Below are 24615 nucleotides of genomic sequence, written 5' to 3'. Positions count from 1 at the left end.
AGGTTCAGGGAGTCAGAATTCGGTTCAAAAATCAGGCTCTGGAGTCAAATTTCCCACATTTCAGATATTTTGAAAACTGCAGGGAGGTGTGGGCAAAATATGACCCATTGCCATTTTAAGTAATTGACATAAAAAACGGTATAAAAACCGTTATTTTAAAATGAAAATAAGTGCAGAGAGTCAGAATTCGGCTCAAAAATCACGTTCAGGAGTCAAATTTCCAACATTTCCGATATTTTGAAAACTGCCGGGAGGTGTGGGCAAAATATGACTCAATGCCTTTTTTAGTAATAGGCATATTTTCGGTATAAAAAACCGTTATATTTAAATTAAAATAAGTGCAGAGAGTCAGAATTCGGCTCAAAAATCACGTTCAGGAGTCAAATTTCCAACATTTCAGATATTTTGAAAACTGCAGGGAGGTTTGAGCAAAATGTGACCCATCCATGTTTACAGTAATTGGCATATTTTCGCTATAAAAATCATAATATGAAAATAAATAGGTGCAGAAAGTCAGAATTCGGCTCAAAAATCATGCTCAAGAGTCAAATTTCCCACATTTCAGATTATTTGTAAAGTGCTAGGGGGTTTGGCCAAATATGACTCATCACCGTTTACAGTAATTGGCATATTTTCGGTATAAAAACCTTTATTTTAAAATGAAAATAGGTGCAAAGAGTCAGAATTCTGCTCAAACATTATGCTCAGCAGTTAAATTTCCCACATTTCAGATATTTTTAAAACAGCAGGGCGGTTTGGCCAAAAAATGACCCATCCTCGTTTACAGTAATTGGCATATTTTCGGTTTAAAAAGTAGTAATTTGAAAATTAAAATAGATGCAGAGAGTCAGAATTCGGCTCAAAAATCACGCTCGAGAGTCAAATTTCCCACATTTCATATATTTTGAAAACTGTAAGGGGGTTTGGGCAATATATGACCCATCGCCGTTTTCAGCAATTGGCATATTTTTCTGTATAAAAATTCGAATATTAAAAATGAAAATAGGTGCAGAGAGTCAGAATTCGGCTCAAAAATCAGGGTCAGGAGTCAAATTTCCCATATTTCTGATGTTTTGAAAACTGCATTGGAAGGGGGGGGTAGGGCAAAATATGACCCATCCCCGTTTACAGTAATTGGCATATTATCGGTATAAAAAAGTCGTAATTTGAAAATGAAAATAAGTAAAGAGAGGCATAATTCGGCTCAAAAATCACACTCAGGAGTAAAATTTTCCACATTTTAGATATGTTGAAAACTTCAAGAGGGTTTGGGCAAAGTATGATCCATCGCTGTTTAAAGTAATTGGCATATTTTCTTATGGTCGGACTCAGTCTTCTTGAAACCTCAAGCTGTGCTCCTCTGTCTTAATCCTTCTCATAATTTTGGCGTTATCAGCAAACATTGAAATGAATGATTCTATACCCACTCTGAGATCATTTACGTCTATCAGAAACAGGATGAGTCCGAGTACATAGCCCTGTGGGTCTTTGCTAGTGACTTCACGCCAGTCTGAGGTCTCGCCGCTCACTAACTCGCTGCTTCCTATTGCTTGGGTACTCCCTCATCCACTGGAGCTCCCAACCAGTTACTCCTGCCTGTTTTTCCAGCTTATGCATCAGCCTTTTATGGGGTACTGTGTCAAAGGCTTTCTGACAGTCCAAAAACTGCAGTCCGCCCATCCTTCTCTTTCTTGATTAATCTTTGTCACTTGATCGTAGAATTCTATTAAGCCTGTAAGGCAAGATTTACCCCTCCCAGAATCCATGTTGATGGGTTGTCACATAGTCCCTCCCCTTCCTCTCTCACTCTCCCCCTCCCTGTGTGTGATTGCGCACGCCTCTGTGCGCGCATGCAATTATAAAAGAAAGTATGTAAGTAAGTAATTATCAAAAGAAGGCACCAAACCGAGAAGGCTATGTAGCACCATCAAATGTGCGGATTAATCAGAGGGTGCTAAATATCACCAAGGATGCCAATACGAGAACAAAAACGCATAAGGCGAACGATATCAAAAGTATCCGAGTCACCAAGGGGACACTATTGAGGGACAGGTGACCACGAGGGGCGGTCGGAAAGCAAGACACACGCTCGTCCTGGAAGTCAGGACATTTAAGAAGGACATGCACGACCGTAAGAGGGACAATGCAATTAGGACAATAAGGAGCAGGGCGGCGCTCCATCAAGTGACCATGGGTTAAGCAAGTATGGCCAATACGCAACCTCGCCAGAGCTGTTTCCCATTGCCGGTTACGGTGGTAGGAGGACGGCCATGAGGAAATACAACATTTAAGAGTACGTAGTTTGTTACCAGTATCAGATGACCAAGAAGCCTGCCAAAGGGAAAGGACGGAGGTATGGATAACCGGGTAAAAGTCGGAATATGGAATACCTTTACGAGAGATGGGACAAGAGCGGACAGCTTCCTTGGCGGCAGCATCCGCACGCTCATTTAAAAACACACCAATATGGCTGGGAACCCAACAAAACTCAACTGACTTAAATTTACTGTGAACAAGAAACAGCCAATGCTGGATCTCGACAACTACTGGATGAACCGGATTAAAGGACCTGAGAGCCATGAGGGCACTACGAGAGTCTACAACAACTACAAAGAAAGACTGACAATGAGAAAGCAGGAGACGAAGAACATAGAGAATAGCATAAAGCTCCGCTGTAAAGATGCTAGTCTCCGGAGGTAAGCGACACATATAAGTGCGATCAGGAAAAACAACAGAGTAGCAGACTGTCCACAGACTTAGACCCATCGGTGAAGACAGAAACGGAGCGTGAGTGAGAAGAAAAATGCTCAAGGAAAAGGCGTTTTAGAACCGTAGAAGGGGTAAAAGCTTTAGTGATGCGGGTCAAGGATATACAAAACCGCGGAAGGGGGACTCTCCACGGGGGCAAAGAAGGAACAACACGAGGAGAAACATTAGAAATACGAACGGAAAGAGAATCCTGTAGGCGAGATAACCGGACAGAAAGAGGGAGGTGGTGAAGAGGAACTGGAGCTGCAGGAGGGGTAAAAGTTAAAGCACGACAGAGGCGAGAGGAAGGATGTTGTAAGGACCGCACAAGATAGCGAAGACAGTAGCGATCACGGCGGAGAGACAGGAAGCCAGTGTCAACATACAAGTTAAGGACAGGAGTCGAACGAAAGGCACCAGAACTAAGGCGCAACCCAGTATGGTGCAAAGCATCAAGACGACGAAGAGTAGAAGGAGAAGCAGACGAGTAAGCAAGGCAACCATAATCGAGCTTAGACAGGGCGAGAGAGGAATGTAAAGCAAGGAGAGAGCGCCTATCCACCCCCCAAGAAGTATGGGACAATACTCGAAGGAGGGTAAGGGCCTTAGAGCACTCAACACGTAGGTAAGAGATATGGGGAGACCAAGACAAACGAGTGTCAAGGAAAAATCCCAAAAGCTTCACGGAATCTTTGTACTCAAGGGAATGACCATAAAGTAACAAAGAGGGACGAAGAACGATCCGTTTCCGAGTAAAAGTCATGGCGCAAGTCTTAGAAGAAGAGAACTTGAAGCCATGATCGGTGGCCCAAGACGACACGGCATCAATTGCAAGTTGAAGCCGGCGCTGAAGGAGAGGCGAAACATCACCCTGACAGCAAAGGGTAAGATCATTGACATAGAGAGCGGAGAAGACACTTGAAGGAAGAGAGGAAAGAAGACCATTGAGGGCAACCAGAAAAAGTGCTCAGAACACTACCCTGGGGCACACCTTCGTATTGCTGAAAAGAGGTAGAGAGAGTAGTACCAAGTCGCACCCGAAAAGAACGACGAGAGAGGAAGCTGTGGAGAAAGAGAGGGAGATGACCACGAAGGCCAAAAGAATGAAGTTGGGATAGAATATGATATCGCCAAGTGGTGTCGTAAGCCTTTTCCAGGTCAAAAAGGACGGCAACAACGGAGGTCTTCGCAGCAAAACCAGTACGAATATAGACCTCCAAGTTCACCAGGACATCTGTCGTGCTGCGGCACTTGCGAAAACAAAATTGAGAAGGGGAGAGGAGGTGATGGTGATCCAAGAACACCATCAGACGAACATTAACCATACGTTCAAAGAGTTTGCAGACACAACTTGTGAGGGCAATAGGGCGAAAGTCCTTAGTGGAAGAGACCCCGGTTTGCGGGGAGACCCCAGAGACCCCGGTTTGCGAACAGGGAGGACAACGGCATCGAGTCAGTCCTCAGGGACTGACGACGGATCCTAGATCCGATAATACAGACCCAGTAAATACTGAGACGTGCACGGAGGGAGATAGCGAAGCTTCTTATAATGAATACCATCGGAGCCCCCCGCCGTAGAACCGCAGAGGGCCAGGGCAGAACGAAGTTCAGAGAGAGAGAAGGGATCATTATAGGGAAACGGAAGACGAGTGCAGAAATCCAAAGGACGAGACTCAAGGACAGGTTTACGAAGAAGGAAAGATTGGGGAAGATGAAGACCAGAGCTAACAGAAGAAAAGTGGGAACCCAGTTCGGAAGCGACCTGCAACGGGTCCGCCACAAGAGTACCATGGAGGTGTTGGACCGGTGAAGTATCGGGAACGAACTTATCCGCTATCTTGCGGATACGCTTCCAGATCTGTGGCAGAGGAGTTTAGGACGCAATTGTGGAGACATAAGATGCCCAACGTTCACGCTTTGCCGTACGGATGGCCCTACGGTCCACCGCACTAACTCTCTGAATAGAAGAGAAAAGAATCGGTCGTCTGCCGACGGCGGTGCCTCTTCCAGGCTGCATGCTTACAGCGGACAGCCCGAGCACAGTCCGCATTCCACCAAGGAACGCACTTCCGTGGACCCCGAGAGGAAGAGCGAGGAATAGAGCGGAGGGCAGCGCCGAAGATAATGTCATGAAAAAGGAGGAGAGCACGAGGGAGAGGCAGAAGGGAGAGGTCAGAGAGAGCAGCACTGAGGGGCTCACCAGAATTCAGAAGAGACAGGGAAGAAGAGATGAGAAACAGCTCAAGAAGGCGACCTCGGGTATTCGTCAAAACATCACCACAAAGAGAATGACGACAATTGAAATCACCCAGCAGGAGCACAGGCTCCGGCAAGGAGTCCAGCAGGTGTTTCAAATCAGGAAGAGAAAGCGGGACACTCGGGGTGAGATAAATGTAACAAACTGTGTACCATTTCCCCACAAAGATACGAGCAGCAGAACAATGGAGAGGCGAAGGAAAAAGTAAGGGGACAAAGGGAACATCAGCGCGAATCAAGAGAGCAGAAGAATTAAGAGCCCCAGCAACGGCTGGGGGGGGGGGAGAGAAAGGAATAAACACGAAAACGACCTGGACGAGCACCAAGCATCGGCTCCTGGAGACAGACACAAAGGGGTGAAAACCGCGAAATCAGAAGTTGGAGTTCGAGGAAATTGGCGTAATAACCTCGAACGTTCCATTGAAGAATAGACATCGACGAGAAGAGAAAGAACAACAACAGAGAACAAGGAAGAAACAAAGTCGAAAGAGCAACATAGCACGTTAAAGAATATCAGGGTCGGGATCAGGGTCAGCAAAGTCAGGGTTAGGGGGCATGGGTAAACTGAGCAAAGACGGAGGGAAGGAAGCGGGAGAACAGACCAGAGGTGGGCGGGCGGGGTCCGGAGGAGGAAGAGGAGGATACAACGGAGAGGAGCAGGCAAGGACAGCAGCAGGAAGAGGAGGGGTAGAAAGAGGGGAGCGCACCCCAGCAAGGGCAGCAACTGAGAGGGAAGCGGGGGCTAAAGAAACCTCCATAGCAGGAACAGGGGGCGCAACCATAGAAATAGGAGGGGAAGGAGCGAGAGAGGCAGAAGTAGGGGCCGAGGAAGAAAGTGAAACCTTCTTACCCGCCGGGGAGGAGGAAGGAGAGGAGCCAGGTTTACGCTTCTGACGTAAAGAGACCGGTGTCCCAGCAACCACGTACTGGGCAATGGATTCTAGCGTCTCAACAGGAGAAGCTGAACGAGAGCACACATGACGGCCGTTTGGAGAGCGATGGACATCAGCCCGCACCGACAGGCGGCGGAGAGAGTCAAGAGACGGAGGGGAAGGATGGGAAGGAGGAACGGAGGGAGACAAGGAAAAAGACACAGGAGACACAACAGACCGGGTTGAAAGAAGGGGAACCCCAGACAGAGGACCAGGAGGAGGATCCTTGGGGAGAGAACCCAAAGGAACAGAGGAGGGGGCAGTGGGCGCATCAGGGTCCAAGGCCCGGAAACGGTTGTGAGTCTGAGGAAGGTGGGAAGGACGTGGAGAGGAAGAGCGCAACACGCGAGCATAAGAGATATTAGCATAAGGCGGGAGCCTGCGAACCTGGCGTCTCGCCTCAGGAAAAGATAAACGCTCCCAGTGCTTCAAGTTGAGGACCGACTTAGAGTGACCTTCGCCACCACACAAAGGACAGAGAGAGACAGTCCCGGAGCAGCGGAGGGCACCATGCCCAAACCTCCAGCACTTGTTACAGAGCCGAGGAGAAGGAATGTACTCCTGGACAGAGCACCTGGCACCAGCAAGAATGACAGAGGGTGGAAGGGTCCTACCATCAAAGGTAATCTTCACAACCCGGAGGGGTTGACGGCGACTACCACGAGGGGGACGAGTAAACGTGTCCACCTGGAGAATAGAATGGCCCTGTGCAGCAAGGATATGTCGAATATCGTCATGGCAGTCGCGCAGGTCACGAACACCGGTCGCAACATGGGGCGGGAGCAGAATAGTGCCAACACTGGCATTCAACTGAGTGTTCTTCGAGACCCGAACAGGGGTCTCGCCAAGGCAGGATAAGGCAGCCAAGCGGGAAGCAGCATCCTGAGAAGGAGCAGCAACGACACGTGTACCGAGATGAGTGGGGTTGATAGTAATGGAGGCATCCACGGAATCAACGAGATGTCGATGGAGGGAGAAATCGTCAGGAGTCGCAGAATCAAGAGGGAGGAGATCAAAATATTTGGCCCACGTAGCGGGACCAAACAAGGCTTGATAGGTAGCAGAACTGGAAGGAATCGAGCGAGGGCGGCCGTGACGAGGACGGCGGCGAGAACCCCCAGAGAGAGAGGGGTTAAAAGGCGCAGTAGTTACAACTAGAGATGGAGCCGCGCCAGGGGACGAGGTAGTCACCACTGGGGGCTTGGGGCTCGACCCAACCACAGAGGAGGGAGGGGAGCCAGGGGAAGGAGTCAGAGGCCAAAGGAGGAGCAAGGTCGGGGCCCAATGCAGCGGAGGCTACAGAGCCCGGTCTTCCAACATGGACCGACTCGGGGGCATGGTCGCCCACCCCACGAGCCTGAGAAGGTAAAGCAGAAACAGTCAAAATAGGGGGGTTATCATCAGACGAAAAGGAAAATTCATTCATGAATGTGCCCCCACACCCACCATGGAGCCACAATTAGAGGCAGGACACCCAACAAGAAGCTATCGCCGATCTTGCCGGGGCCTCCTAGGGGTGCGTCGTGAGTATACGCCCCACAAACGCCACCTTAAGAACCGACAGTCCATCGAGATCGGGTTCAGTGACGAAAGGGGGATTGACAATTAAAGGTTCCCCTCGCTCTCGACGTCGGGTACTACAGTTCTACGGGTGCAAGAGTATGCCTCCTCCAGCACCCGGGCGTCAAAATAGAAGAAGTCCAAGGGAAGAACCAGAACAAGCAAAAGGTCGGCAGGAAACGGCAAGCAGATAGGAGAAGAGGGGGAAAAAAACGAAACAGAAGGAAAAGGAAAAGGTGCTCAGCAGAATTGGAGAGAACGGCAGCAGGAGCACAAGGCTAGAAAAGGACAGAGGACTGTCCCAAGGAGCATCACACTCCGGCAGCTGCCCACTAAGCCCCCCTCACGACAACAACGAGCTGAGCGGGGAGGGGGGAAGTTTTAATTAAGATTGCTTTGCATTCGTACTCGAATATGTGAAAGTTGTAGGACAATATGTTTTGAAATGAAGTCAAGGAAAATAAAATATTGGGATACCTTAGGGATAACTGTAAAACAGACACTGGGCCCCTTAACTGTCTAACAATAGGTTAGACATATATATGAATGATATTGGGTGGTTGTAAATAGGACCTGCCTCGCATGGGCAGCTGCAGTTATGGCAGTTACCTTTATTCTTATGTTCATCCTTCTGCAGTTACCTTCAATCTTATGTTCTAATGTTCTTATAACAAACATATATATTGCAGTAACTTTATTGCCCATATATATAAGTGATAAGGCCCTCATCTGCGCCTTATTCCTCATTACAACCTTAATAGACAAAGAGAATAGAACTTGAAATCTAACTAAATCGACCAACAAAAATAAATAAAAGTCACAATTTCTGCCACCTGTCGCTGATTAATATGTTGACCAATTTCAGTCCAACTTCCCATGCTTAGGGCCAGATATGCATTCTCCAAGATGTAGAAGTCACAATAAAACTCGCATAAAAACAAAGGAGAGAAAAAATAAATAAAAAAAGTTGTTAGCTTTTCGTACAAGGGAACATAAGACCTATTGCCATTGGGCAATGTATTTATATGATATATCATAATATACAGCATAAGAACATGCCAAGTCATTATTATGTGTGAAATCGTGCCCTCCAGGTGGTACCGAGAACGTTGTAGACCCTCCTTACTACTACTTTACTTCTTCGTGCGTCGGACAGGTGCTTGCATCTCTTTATCCCTGAATACCAGTAATTGTGAGGTGTTATCTCTGTTATCAGTAACATTTGCCGACCATTGTGCATACATTTATTTAATAAAAATCGTAAATAATTCATTTCCTAACGAATTGGGATGAAATTTGCACTACTCTGATGCCAAGTAACGAGAGATTTGTTTAAAATTGTTGACTATTTTTCATATTTGGAATAATTTCCTTTGTCACTTACTTCACTTTTGACAATGAAACGTATGAGAACAAACTCAGATCTGAAAACGACAAAAAATTATTAAAACAAGCTTACTTTTGGCATTGAAAAATATGAGAAAAACTAGTTTGTAACAACGAATAGTATGAGACCTGTGATGGAAAAAAGAAGTGTAGGTGTTCGGCAGTCCTCCTAATGGCTGCTGTCAATGCCTATCACATTTACAAAAAAAAAAGACTGTGGCTGTTGCCTCCTGTGGTAAAGTAAAGGAAAACACGCAAAACAAATCTTATGAACAATGAAACTATAATTAACTTGAAAACAAATATGAACAAAGATAATCCCTTGGCTATGTACAGTGCAAACAAACAAGATTACACAGTCAAAAAATAACATAATATAAAACATTGGTAACGTTACTCTACAATGAATAAAGACAAAAAATGAATTAACAGGTGCTGAGAATACTTGCTGGCTAAACACATCCACTATTACACAGAGCGTATATTAGATAGGTGTGTCAGCTTTGAGAGCACAGAATATTCTAAATCCAATGGCTCGTGCACGCTCAGTCATCGGCTATGTAGATGGTGCTGAAGCAGAGTGCAGACGACGATTCACCAATGGGACGCGTGTTGGGTGGAAGTGGTGGTTTGGTGATTGACGAAGGTGGAGTGGCAACAGCGAAGGGTGGGGAGGGGGGAGGTGGAGAGTGAGTGTCTGATACGTATGCGCCTGGCAGAAACGTATTTTACTCAATATGTGCTACACTTGCTTGTAGTATCCAGATGTTGTAGATGTACTGAAGTAACATGATAGGAAAGAGCAGACCAAATCTCTCTTGAAGGAGATTATCATAACAGCTCTTCCCCCGAAGCCTGCTCTTACGGGTTAAGTTACTTCAGTAGCTGGTGTAGAGGTAGGAGTAGCTGTCTCTACCTCGTAGACTCTGAAGAGGGCGTCGGCTATGATGTTGTCAGAACCCTTGATGAAGTAGATCTCCAGATTAAAATTCTGCAAGTACAGAGCCCAGCGTAGAAGACGTTGATTGCTGAATTGGGCCTGTTGAAGGAACTGCAGGGAATTGTGGTCTGAGTAGATGGTAATAGACTGATTTCCCTGTAGGTAAGGTTCGAAATGTTGCAGATTCAAGACGATGGAGAGGAGTTCCTTTTCTATAATGCTATAGTTCTTTTGATGGGGCTTCAACTTGTAGGTCTAGTAGCTGACAGGAAGAACCTCTTCGCCATGTTGTTGCATCAGGACGCCCTCGATGCCGGTGCCACTGGCGTCGACATTGATGATGAAGGGCTTCGTAATTTCTGGAGAGGCGAGAATGGGATCAGAACATAGCAGAGGAGCACTATTACAGTCCTGTAAATATTTGGGAAGATCAGTAAGGATTTCCGAGTTAGAAGGAACTGACTCAGAGTTAGTGCTTTCCGGAGGAAAAGCAGGGAAGGTCTCACTGTGGAGGTATGGATCTTTGAAAGTGGAGAGTGATATTAGCACAGGGGGGGGGGGGAAATACCTTTATACTCCTTGAGAAGATTGACGTGGCACAACAGGGTCCTCCGCCGCATATCTGGAGTCTCAAGAACGTAGTTGTGGTTGTTTCTGCGCTCTTTGATGCGGTAGGGTCCTGAAAACTTATTTTGCAATGGAGAACCTGCGATCGGAAAATATGCCCACACGAAATCTCCTGTTTAAAATTTCCTGATTTTGCTGCGTTGGTCAAAATGAGTCTTCATCCTATCTTGAGCTTTCAATAAATTGTCATTAGCAAATTTATGTACTCTCTCTAGAATGTGTTTTAAGTTTTGAAGAAACTGGGGCACATGCTGAGGGTCACTGAAGGTGGCATTACATAGAGAGTCTTTAAAAGCTTTTAGTACGGCACTTACGTCCGTAGAGCATCTCATAAGGAGATACTCCTAGAGACTCATTTGGGAGACTTCTGAAAATGCACATGATGATGTCAAGTTGTTTATCCCAGTCTTTCATGGTTTCATTGCAAAATTTCTTTAGGAGTGATTTTATCGTTTGGTGTCTACGTTCAAGAGAACCCTGTGAAGCAGGATGATAGGGGCTGGACAATACCTGAGTGATGTTGAATTCTTCCAGTGTCTTCTTGAAGAGATCACTGGTGAAGTTGGTGCCACAGTCACTTTGAATCTCCCGAGGAAATCCATATTGGGTAAAGATCTTTAATAGTTGTTTCACCACCGTAGCAGCTGTAATGTTCTTTACAGGAACTGCTATGGAGAATCTGGTGGTTGGACACAGGATGGTTAGTATATAAGCGTTGCCAGAACTGGTCCGGAATAAAGGACCAACAAAGTCTATGATGAGTCTGAGAAAAGGTTCCGAAGGCACCGGGATAGGAATTAAAGGAGCCTTGGGAATCGGGATTTTAGGTTTTCCTGCCACCTGACGTATGACTCTGTTGCACATAACTTTTTACATCTTTAACCATACCTGACCAGTAGTAGTCTTGTCTGATTCCGTAATAGGTTTTGTTAAAACCGTAGTGAGAAAGCGCTCCGTGGGCCAGGTGTAGAATATTAAGCCTTAGGCTGGTGGGAACTACTAGTTGGTCGACATTAGCCCAATCGTCATCCTCTGTCAGTTTACTGGGTCTGTACCTGAAATAGAGCAACTGATTCTCTAGGAAGAACCCAGCAATACTGTCAGATTGAGTCTCGGCCTGGAAGAATAATGGTGTTAGTGAAGGATCCTCCCTCTGTAACTTACGGAACTCCAACATAGTAAGATTCGGTGGTACATTCTGATGGTCTTGAGGGACAGCTGTTGCAGTAGAGTCAGCTGATGTGGGCGTGCAGCTTGCGCACGGGTTGTCACCAAAACTGGAGGAGAGACTTCATCACTTTCTTGGACCTCTGCTGGAACGTACTTTAAGATGGGGTTTTCCACTACAGAGTCACATACCTGGGGTTTGTCCATGATGATCAGGTTGGAAGGTTGCAGATCTTCTGCCAAGTCGTTGCCCAGGAGAAGTTGTACCCCTGACATGGGAAAAGGCTTTTCCCTGATGGCGACATGGACTTCACCTTGTACGAAAGGACAATCCAGGTGGACTCTGCGAGTGGATACGGAGTGGTAGAAGTGAGGTCAGTGATAAGGACGGTTTTCCCGGTGTAGGTGATGTTAGGAACAGCCGATTTCAATATTATTGACTGAAGAGCCGCTGTGTCCCTCAAGATCTTCAATTTGAAACGTCCCTCCGAATCTGTACTGTTGGAAGAGACAGTTCCAGGGTACAGGTGTTTGCTGAAGAGAGAAAGATCATTAACAGGAACACCAACATTCATCACAGGCTTACCAGACTTAGGAGGAGTCGGTTTAGGTTTAGGAGTTTCACTATAGCCTTTGTATTGGGCTTTTCCACATTTATCTATGGTATGTCCATAGAGCTTGTAATGCTTACAATACAATTGAGAGCTCACTTGATCGGTACTCACTTTGTCATAACTAGACCAAGACTTCTTACTGGAAGGTGGGTCAGGTGTTACCCGGTGTATACGACTGTAAGTGTCAGCCGACTTCGCACATCTGATGTAGTCGGTTTCTTCTCTGTCTGCTAAATATAAACGGATGGAAGGGGGAGCACGTCTAAAGAATTCCCCAACTAGAATGAGGTTGACGAGTTCTGAAAATGTAGAGACATGTGCTGCTTCCAGCCATTTCATGAAATATCTTTTCTTAGTATTGGCAAATTCTAAAAAGGTGGTGGTACTTGCCTTTAGATAATCACGGAATTTTCGTCTGTAGCTTTTGGTGGACAGAAGGTAGGCGTCTAAAACTGCTTGCTTTAGGGTTTGGTAGTCATTCTCAGACGCTAAGGTACTGAGAGTAATCGCAGCTCTACCTGTGAGATGCACTCTGAGAAGGGTAGACCATTGATCTTCAGGCCAGCTAAGTTTTTTAGCTAGGGCCTCAAAAGTAGTAAAAACACATCTATCTCTATCTCAACGAATGGTGGCATTAACTTACTTGCATGGGAGATGTTGAAGCTTACAGGAAGACTAGCTGTAGCTTGTTGGCACTGATTGTGGTGTGTAGTTTCCAAGTTGAGTTCTTGTCGACGATATTCTGGAACACTCTCAGCTTGCTTTTTATCGTGCTCACGTTGCGTCTCCAGGTGACGTTTTCTTGCTTCAAGCTGTTCCCTCTCACGCTCACGTTGTAGGGTAGCCTCTTGTTCCTGTTCTTCTTTCTTTAGGGCAGCCTCGCATTCATTTAGGGCTGCCTCGCGTTCCTGTTCTTTCTTTAGGGCTACCTCGCATTCCTTTATCTGGAGAGCTTTTTGTTGTTCACGTTCTATCTTGGCAAGTTCCAGCTTTAACTTCATAGCTGCTATAGCATGCCGGTCTGTAATAGAATAGTTCTTGTGAGTATCAGAGTAAAATTTCACTATCTAAAAGGTGATCAAGGATAAGATTGTGCAGTTAACTTTTAGTGGCTCCATGCTGAACATCTATACGGTACTCATGTGCTAGAGTTTGTAATTCTGTCTTCCTGGCACTACTTAAGTTACCTACTTCACTTGCTGGATCACTACGAAATGCTGAGAGACGAAACATTTTGAGATAGCAAATAAATGTACAGCGAATATATCTGTGATATTATAAGTGTCAGTAACAGGATGACGTGGCAACTGGTAACTACCCTGTGGAAATTCAATCGTTAATGTAAAACAATTAACGTTAATACTAGATGTTAAATAATTATTCAATCAAAGTCGCAGGAAATCTTGTACCCGGTACTCAATATAAGAGAATTAGGGTAAGAAAATACTACTAAAAAATGAAACCGATAGTTTCTAAAACAAATGAAACTTTTAATTGTTTCAAAAGTGAAAGGGTAGTCCAAGAATGTAGGGATACCTTGCCGGGTCTCTATAGGACAGAAGCAAGGGGTTTCCTACTTAACTATATGATACTTACAGAATTAGCGTTCTTTGTGCTATGAAAAAAGAAAGCTAATTCCCTACCTGAGAAAATATCATCATCTCTGACCGACGTGTAGGGTTGCGAGTGTCAGCTGGTGACGAGAACTGCTGTCGAGGTCCCAAGTTAACAGCGTAGTCCGTGCTAGAGGAACTATGGCCCTCTGTATTCCTTTGGTCGGATTGCAGAAGATAGGGTGCGTGGCCCAAAGACAAACCAAAGTACCAGGGTACCAAAATGATGATCTGTCTGAATTTGAGAAATATTCTAGGGACGAAAAAGGTGGAAAACACATGTAATAACACTGAGGGAGGGATGACCAATTAAGAGAATGACTGAGGCCTCCAGTCACCACGTAATCCACAGTTATCCAACACTCACAATATGTTACCCTCGGAATGCACAAAATACACAGCACCATATAAATATAAAAAGTTATGAAAATATTGAAAAGCAACTCTATCAAAGTTAAGTACACTTACCACAAATTGAATCAGTACCTGAGTGAGGCCTCCCGGACAGGCCCCCATTAAATGTGATGGAAAAAAGAAGTGTAGGTGTTCGGCAGTCCTCCTAATGGCTGGTGTCAGTGCCTATCACATTTACAAAAAAAAGTTGACTGCGTGGCTGTTGCCTCCTGTGGTAAAATAAGGGAAAACATGCAAAACAAATCGTATGAACAAATGAAACTTTAATTAACTTGAAAACAAATATGAACAAAGATAAATCCCTTGGCTATGTACAGTGCAAACAAACAAGATTACACAGTCAAAAAATAACAAAATAAAACATTGGTAACGTTACTCTACAATGAATAAAGACAATAAATGAATTAACAGGTGCTGAGAATACTTGCTGGCTAAACACATCCACTATTACACAGAGCGTACATTAGATAGGTGTGTCAGCTTTGAGAGCACAGAATATTCTAAATCCAATGGCTCGTGCACGCTCAGTCATCAGCTATGTAGATGGCACTAGAGTAGAGTGCAGACAACGATTCACCAAATGGGATGCGTGGTGGCTGGAAGTGGTGGTTTGGTGATCGACGAAGGTGGAGTGGCGACAGCGACAGCGCCTAGCAGAAACGTATTTTACTCAATATTTACTACACTTGCTTGTAGTATCCAGATGTTGTAGATGTACTGAAGTAACATGACGATAGGAAAGAGCAGGCCAAATCTCTCTTGACGGAGATTATCGTAACAGACCAAGCTTGTTTGTGACAACGATAATCAGACAGCATGAGAACAAGCTTAATTGTAATATCAAACAATATGAGAACAAGCTTGTTGTAATAATCTTTCCAAACAAGCTTAATTTTGACACCGAACAGTGTGGTTCAAGTGCATCCTATTTCTGCCGAAAAGGTGAAGGAGAAAGAGAGAGAGAGAGAGAGAGTGAGGGAGACAGAGAGAAAGAGAGAGAGAGAGAGAGGGAAATCATCAACTGAGGAAACACACAGCAGTTCTAATAAAGCACCCAGTGTGACTTCAACTCCTGCCTATTCAGACACACTCGTACCTTCATCTTCAGCTGTCAAAAAGGGGGGCCCACAACAACTGTATAAGACCCAAATCAAACTCTTCCAGCCAGAATAGGCCTAGATGGAGAGGGGCCGCCCTGACCAGTGTCCTCAGCTTCCACACCCTCAGCCACAACTAACCATAACAAAGCATTGTATCACCAACCTCGGCCCTGAATAACGCCAACACCGGCCTTTACACCCTCAGCCACAACTAACCATAACAAGAGAGTGTTCGCCTAGCTCTGGGCGGAGGTGGACGTGTCGCCTGTGGGCTCCTGGTTTGCTGCCCCGTGGTAGTTTATGTGTGTGAGCGGACCCTTGGGGCCGTGGCGGCTGGGGGGATGGCGGCCCCCCTCCCCCCTGTGAAGCGGAGGGATACCATTGGCTTAGAATTTACTGGCCCAGCTTCTTACCCGGCGGTTGAGGCGGTGATGATTGACATGTTGCGGGTGGATGTGGCGTCTGTGTGCGGCGTTCGACTTGTATCCGAGCATCGAGCTGTTGTGAACTTCTGCTCTACGGCTGTGTATCGTGACTTTGTGGACTGCTATGACGGGAGGACATTTACTCTGCCTGAAGGTGGTGGTTCGGTGATAGTGTCGGACAGGTGCAGTGAGACTACCTATGTGGCGGTTCATGGTGCTCCCTTTGAGTTCCCTGACTCTCTTCTCCAGCGTCATTTTAACCGGTATGGGCGGGTCTTGAGTGTCCGAATGAATGCAGTCTCCTCCGGGCGGTGGAAGGGTATCCCGAATGGGACCCGCACTGTGGCGCTGCGCTTGAAGGACTCCATCCCTTCGTCTCTCCAGCTTCTGGGCTTCATGGTACGCGTGTTCTATGGGGGTCAGCCCCGGACGTGTTTCCGGTGCGGTCTCTCGGGACATCAGGCTGCGGGATGTGATGCGAGCCGGGTCGGGCCTGTGAACCTTTTCAGGGAGGAGGACTTTCCCCCGTTGGCGGTCCCGGACCTGTCGGACGGTGCTGCTGTGGACAGTGTTGCTACCCAGTCCTCTGTTGCCCAGTTACCGGTCTCTGATGCCAGCCGCGATGTGGCTGTGGGTGTCGGAGTGGGAGGAAGTGCATCCCCGGCTCCCGCACCTCAGCCTCCCCTGCCTGCCTCGTCTCCAGTCGAGTCTCCAGTTGTGTCTCCTGTGGTGTGTGGTCTCGTGGCTCCGGACGTCGAGGCCGAGCCTCGGCCTGTACTGTCTCCGGCAGCTGTGTCTTCGACTCGTGTCGACGTGCACACTGTGATGTCTCCTGCGGTGTGTGGTCCTGTTCCCCGGGTTGTTGAGGCTGCGATGTCGAGTGATCGTGCGCTGCGGGGAGTTGCGCGAGCAACCAGCGGTTCTGCTACGGTGCTTCCTAGCGGGGATGAAAATTCCGACGATCTGCGACCTGTGTCCAAGCGTTCGCGACGAGCTTTGCGTCTGTCTCCGCCTCGTAATGCGGCCTGGGCCGACGTCGGGGAATTTGAGGACTCCGGGAGTTCGTCTTCTGGGGAGTGTGATGTGTGCGTCGCTGTTGGAGTGCCTGCGGCTCCTGTGGGCCGTGTTGCAGCAGTGATGGGTCCTGTGGTGGGATTGTCGCCTGGCCCTGGTCCGGTGTCTTCTCCGGCTGCCTCCGCGTCACCGGATGCTGGTTCCCTGGGTTGGGAGGTTGTGGCACCGGCCGAGACTGCGAGAGAGGGTAGGGGCTTGGTGCCGGTTCTTACCAATGCTTCTGTTCCGGCGGCCTCCGTGCCTCTGGCGTCCATGTCTGTGCCTTCCACGCCTTTGCCCTCTGCTCAGTCATCCTTTGTTACTCCGTCCCCTGTGGTGTCGGCCCCTGCACCATCGCCTTCTGTGATTGCGTCCCCTGCGACTCCGCCCGCTCAGTTGCCGGCCTGTGTCCAGCCGACTCCTGTGCTTCAGTCCCGTGTGGTTCCACCGTCTGTATCAAAGCCCTCTGTGCGGCCTCTTCCCGTGCCTACCGCCCCCGTGGTGGAGGGAGCCGAGCTGGAGGTTCCTGACTTCATGCGTCGACCACGAGGGTCCCGTAGTCACGTTAACGCGCCTCTGGAAATGTGGGCACAGTGGGATGCCTATCGAAAGAAGTACCCGCGTCGTTCTTATCCGGATAAATATGAAGATTGACTGTGTGTGGTTCTTGCTTTGTGTTGCTTCTTTCTTTCGTTGGTTTGTTGAGCTATGTGTTACGGGTTCCTTTTTTTTCTTCCCCTGTTTTCTTACCTAGTTCTTGCTGGGTTATAATGCTCTAGTGTGTTTTCTTTTTTTTTGACTCTTTCATTGTTACCTATGTGTAAGATTCCATTTTTGTTTATGCTTATTTACGATTTGTTCTCTTATCTGTGTCCTATTTCCTGTGTTATATGTTCCGATGTACCGATTCTTTATATTTTATTTAATAATTTACTATGTCATGCAAATGTTCTGTTTCCTTTGCTCTATATATTGTGCTGTGTATTGCTTTGATGTATTCTCTTGTTAATTTCCTGCATTTTCTTTACTATGTTGTATTTACAGTTATTGTGTTCTCGATTCTGTGGTGTTAATTTTGTATGTGTATTCCTTGTTTATATTTTACCTCTGGTTATATTGTGCTCCTTGTGTGCTCTTGTAATTACTGACGCTTTTGGCACGCCCCGTCTGGGTGGTGCTGCTTTTGTTTTGTGTGTATGTCTTCTTATGAGTTTTTATGTTATTCTTTGTTTTCACTTTTGTGTTATGGTGATCTGTGTTCCTTGTTATCTGTGTTGTTGTTGTTCTGTGTTTTTTGTTACTCTGCTTTCCTGTTTATATGGTTACTGTACGCTGTAATTGCTCTGTTTTAAAAGTAAAAAGAAAAAAAAAAACAAAAAAAAAAAAAAAAAAAAAACTAACCATAACAAGGCATCGCTCACCAACCTCGGCCCTGAATAACGCCAACACCGACCTTTACACCCTCAGCCACAACTAACCATAACAAGGAATTCCATCACCAACCTCAACAAGGCCATGTACAACATCGACACCAGCCTCCATACCAAAACAGCCAAAACAAAACAACGCCAACACCGGCCTTTACACCCTCAGCCACAACTAACCATAACCAAGCACTGCATAGCCCACCTCAACAAGGCACTGAACAACATCAACACCAACAGCACTCTAAGCACGGCTCTCAATTGTTGAGTCAGCGGCATAGCTCTGGCGGGCAACTTCCCATCCTCATGGTAAGGCCCTGCTCCAAATGCAATCGAAGGGGGCATACGGCTGAAAACCTGTCGGAGTGATCGCAGGTGCAATCACTGCCACCGAAGGGGTAATCAAGAGGACTCATGTCGAACCAAAAGAGGTCTGGATAGACCTTCTCTTGGATCAATTTTAGAAATACTCAGACTTGGTGCACACTCTTACTTGTCAGCACCCTTACTATCAATACCCAAGCCCTACAGGTGGCGCTGTGCCTTACTCAGCACAGCAGATTTCACACCACCAGCAAACCAGCTACATGGTCTGCCGCCACACACAGCTGCCTTCTCAAGCAACTTGCAGACATGAGGAGACAATCGATCAGCATACTGTCTGTCAACATCAGGGGCTTCATTACCATTGTTGGCGATCTCTCACAGTTTTGTGAACACTCATCGTCCTGATGTGGTTATTGTGCTAGAAACATTTCTAGATGACAGGACTCCTGAGAACTTACTACAGTTGCTGGTTATACCTCATGCATGTGCCACATCAGACTGTTGGACAAAGTGGGGAGACAGGGGAGAAGGATCATCTTTAGTCTTGACCAAGTCTGGTGGGAACGGTCTGAACATTAGAGTCTGCAACGATAGTTGCGTGTTGGACGCGGTCGTGATAGGGTGTGTTTTGAGTGAGTTCCCGGGGAGGTGGCCGGCGTCAAGGCGGCGGCTGCTGGAGATGCACGTGGTGTCTCTCCTACAACCATTGACGATACCTCTGAGGATGTTGGACAACCACTACTTCATACCACACAATTGGATCTTGAACGTCACCAGGTCATAGAAGAGGAGCCCGAAGGAGAATTCCTGGACAGCAAACACCATAGCAAGGCAAACAGATTGGAGGCAAAGTGCCACCATTTTGCAGAGGCAAACAGAAATGATGCCGACGCCACGCGGCCTCAGTATCAACATCCACCGCTCAACCAAGGTAGGCCAAGCTCTTCTGACTTACAAACCTTTATCATTGTTTTTGATGGGCGAAGATGAGAGTATTTTCCGAAATAGTAGGGCACAAAGCATCCTATATAATGCCATTCCCAAAAAATTCGGGATCAACGTGCACGATATCAGACCAAATAAACTAAAGAACTTGATCGCAGTGGATCACAAACACAGCGCAGAACTAGAGATTTCCGACATTACTGACATCTGTGGTTACAAAGTTAAGTGCTACAAACCACTAGGAGACAGATTAGTAAAATATGTAATCCGGCATGTTGTAGACATCAGCACAGACGACATCAAGGGACAACTCAAGACGAATGACATCCCACTCTATGAAATCAAAAAAATTATGCAACGAACGAACGGAGAACTGAGTGATACAGGCACCGCCTTGCTTACCTTTCTAGATTACGTTCCCCCTGATAGGATTTGGTTAAACGGCTTCCTCCATAAACTAGAGGTGTATGTTCCGCATCCCACCCAATGTTTTAAATGTAAAGGTTTCAACCATACCTCGAAAGGCTGCACTAAAGGCATTAAATGTGGGAAATGCTCTGGTTCCCACTACACACAAAACTGCGCATCGGATACACTCACCTGCTCAAACTGTGGTGGCGATCACGACATTACATTTAAACAATGTCCTTCTTACATAGCAGCAGCAGCAGCGAAAATGAAGGTTCCCCCTACCACCAACCTGCTATACAGCAGTGCATTGAAACAACCTTCCTCAGCCCATCACCAACCTCTACCTCACACTCAACCACAACCTTTGCGTGTACCGGATATCCCTGTCTCCGACAATCCCGCAACCCCACGGTCCAACCATCTCTCACAAAATGCACAGCCGAGTCCGAGTCGTGTCACTCGCATCGAAAATGATCTTATTGAAACCCTAGTCACTCGCATAGAAAATGCGCTAGAAAAGACCCTGGACCGACTTCTAACAAAATTTTTTGCTCAAGTAACACAACCTGAGGCTGACCCAACAGATACCTCATCAACAGCTACAGACACTGACATCCGCCCAAATAAAGCTATCATTGTTGGACACACATTGTTTGATCAGATGATGGAAAAACTCCTAATTACCTCCTTAGCGCGCCTCACCAAAACTACTCCCCAGGCTGACTTGCCACAAACCCCAACCACCAGTACCAAGAGTAAGACACAGCCCACATCCACATCTAGGTATCCAACACGTACCACTATTGGCGCACCAAAGAAAACAGCCACATCCCCAACCCAAACATCCTAAATGGCTCCCCTAACCTTCATGACTTGGAACGCAAAAAACATTAAAACATCCCTCAGAGAACTTAAACAATTCCTCTACTCATCCAAACCGGACTTAGCATTCATCACCGAATCAAGGCTTACTCCCAAACAAAATCTTGTATTTAAAAACTTTCAGATGCAGAGACTGGACAGACCCAACTGCATGGGGGGTGGTATTTTCCTTCTAACACGTAGTAATATGACATGTAAACCTGTAACACTGACGTATTTTGTGAACGGTAAACTAGAAGTTCTAGCATGCCTAATACCTTATAATGGTACACACATATCCTTTCTGGGTATATACAACCCTGGAGGCACAATAAACTTAAATGAACTGGAATTTTATCTTAACCAACCAACTACGACACCCGATCATTGTTACAGGTGATCTCAAATGCTAACCACCCCACATGGAGTACAGGTACCCAAAATACTGCAGGCACCGATCTGTACAACTACTTAGACACTACACCATATATTCTTCTTTCGCCGCCCTACCTTGCAACTTACTTTAATTACAGAACTAATTATGAAGCCTCACTTGACATCTGCTTTGGCTCAGCGCACTTTCAACATGAACTACAGTTTCATACTGGACCAGATATTGGTAGTGACCACAGACCCCTCATTATAAAATTTACTAACTTTCCGCCACCAACCCACCTGCTAACGCTCCCCAAGTGGAACATTAAGAACCTAGATAAGAAAAAATGGGCTGATGTTGTCCGTCCCCCAGACACAGACGAAGTAAACCCTAACACGCGACTGTCTACAATCACCTCGGCCATAAATTCTGCAGCCACCCAAATGTTCAGGAAAACTTCAGGACATAGGTCCGACAAACAACTTAAACCGTGATGGAATGCTGAATGTGCACGAAGTCACTTTACGCCGACGAGCCATCCAAAAACAAAGACGTCAACTGGGTCAGTTGACATCCTACAAAACTGGGTCAATCTCCGGCGGGCCACTGCAGCGACCAAAAAAACCATACTATCAGCAAAGTGAGCATCGTGGGCAACATTCTGTCACAGCCTCACACTCACCACGCCACACTCAAAAGTCTGGGCTACATTTAACAGCATTAAAGGTCGCCCAACATTCCCTTCGTTCCTCCTGATGATCAACAGTTCACTCTGTCAAACGCCTCAGGAGCGTGCAAACGTTCTTGCTGAATGCCTAAAGTTACCCTCTCAACACCTTTCCTTCATGCCCAAGAACTCTCCCTTAGACAAGAAACTGACCGTGCCATACCGCTGCCCGTGCTCGGCGTCGACAACATGTACACCTTAAGCGAGCTACAATTAGCTTTAAACCGCCTACCTATTGGCAAGGCATCTAGAGAGGATAGAATTCCATATGAACTCATCAAATATCTTCCATCGACTGCACATAGCACTCTTCTAAACTATTACAACCTATGCTGGACTCACGGAAATATTCCCTCACAATGGCAGACCAGTATTATTCTTCCATTCCTTAAACCAGGGAAAGACCCATCCCAACCTGCGTCATACAGACCTATCTCCCTACTATCATGCCTCAGTAAAGTCATGGAAAGGCTAGTACATACTCGCCTCCAATGGTACCTAGAGTATAATGATATTATACCGTCACTCCAAGCTAGATTTCGACCGCAATGCTCCACACTTGATCAAATACTCTGCCTTGAACATGAAATCCGCACCTCTCTCAGAAGCAGTATATATTGTCTTGTCTACCTCGACATCAAAGGAGCTTTTGATAGCATTCCTCATACTTGCCTCTTGGCAAAGCTTGCACTTTTAGGCGTACGGGGAAGATTACTTCTATGGTTACAGTCCTATTTCACGAACAGGACCTCCAAAGACAAGGCGAGTTTTCCGATGGCATCCCAATACAAACGGGTGTCCCACAGGCTCCATACTAAGCCCAACCCTATTCGCTGCATTCTTAGCAGATTTGCCTAACACCCATCCTGTTCACCTCTCGGCGTACGCCGACGACTTAACATTGTATTACTCAGACACTGTCCTACCTAATACAGTCTCAACAATGTAAACAGCACTTGACCACCTCATAGACTGGGTACAACAATGGGGCCTTCAAGTTAGTACTACCAAAACCTGTTGTCAGATTTTCACTAAAAAAAGACTACTTCATCCACCCACCCTCACAATACACAACACTCCCATCCAATACGTACGAGAACATAAATACCTTGGCATGCGCTTAGACTCCCCCTTACTTACCTGGAAGGTACACATTCAACACCTTAAACAGACGACACAACCCCGACTCGCCATACTTAAAGCCCTCACTGGCACCACCTGGGGAGCACACCATAAAATCTTGCTCCGTTTCTATACAACCTACATTCGCAGCCAACTAGACTATTGTTGCCAAGCATATGCGTCGGCTGCGCCCACTAACCTACAAAGCCTCGAGGTCATCCAAAACAATGTCATGCGACTTATATGTGGTGCAATGTGTTCCACTCCTATCCTCGGACTCTACGGGGAAACGGGCCTCACAAGCTTAGCCACCAGAAGAGACGTAATGTGTGCCAACTATCTGTCACTCTGTACCACTGCTCACCAAACACACCCATACAGATAAAAAATTAACCCAACAGTTAACCCACATAACCCCAGCTCCCCAACCAATCACTCACAACCTTTCCTTACACGGGCTACAAATAACCTCAATATAAACCTCTCCCTACTCCAAAATTGTGAAACCCAACTTCCTGTCCCCCCTATTCCACCTTGGCTTTATAAACTCCTAATACAGCAATACAACTCGAAGACAACATTCCAAAATCTGCACCAAACTCAGCCATAGCCTCAGTCTTTGTCTCAACAATGAAAAATTACTACCCAAATACCACATTGATTTATACAGACGGATCTCGCATCATCATGAACAACGTACCCTCGGTCACAGGCGCTGTATGGATACCGGAATACCATCTCAAGCAGGGATGGCGGTTACTAAACCAACTATCTATTTTCACAGCGGAACTATATGCCTTATATCAAACTCTCCAAATAATCACAACATTACCAGTTGGGATATATACAATCTGTAGTGACTCCAAGAGTGCGATTCAAGGAATTACGTATTCTCCAACAACGTGCAAGGAGATTATTTACCCATGCCTTCAACTTCTTCACAAACATCAATTGAACGGTTATGACACCTCTATCAAATGGGTCCCAGCACATTGTGGTATTCTCCATATTGAACTTGTAGACCAACTAGCCAAAGCGATGCACAACACGCCTCACCTTACCCGTCATCCAATTCCCCATGTTGCACATAAAGGAGCCTTCAAAGATACCATCTCCCATGATTTTCCAACACACTGGAAAACGTTATGCTCACCTTTGCACTATGGGTCCATTAAAAAGAAATGGGAAACTTGGAAACATGTCCGATATAAAAGCAGAGAAATTGATGTAACGATGACCAGATTAAGGCTGGGACACACCAAACTAGCAGCACACAGCTCTAAGTACAGAACAGACATCAATGAACTCTGCATTCACTGTCAGGTGCCTGAAACAGTCGAACACTATCTCCTTCACTCCTTCCGACATCATAGTGCCAGAGAAAATTTCAAACAAGTCTGTATCGCACTTAAAATACCCTTTACCATCGAGCATATATTAGGAGGAGGTGACCACTCGTTACAAGAAAAATACCAAATAGTCAAAGCACTGGCTAAATATCTCCAGTCGACCAACAAATTGGGTCACATCTGACCCGTGCAACATTTATACCTGGCGCCACCAACAGCTAAACACAGAAAACAAATG

This window comes from Procambarus clarkii, chromosome 1 (assembly GCF_040958095.1).
Source record: "Procambarus clarkii isolate CNS0578487 chromosome 1, FALCON_Pclarkii_2.0, whole genome shotgun sequence".
Classification (NCBI taxonomy): domain Eukaryota; kingdom Metazoa; phylum Arthropoda; class Malacostraca; order Decapoda; family Cambaridae; genus Procambarus; species Procambarus clarkii.
This window is presented reverse-complemented; position numbering follows the sequence as displayed.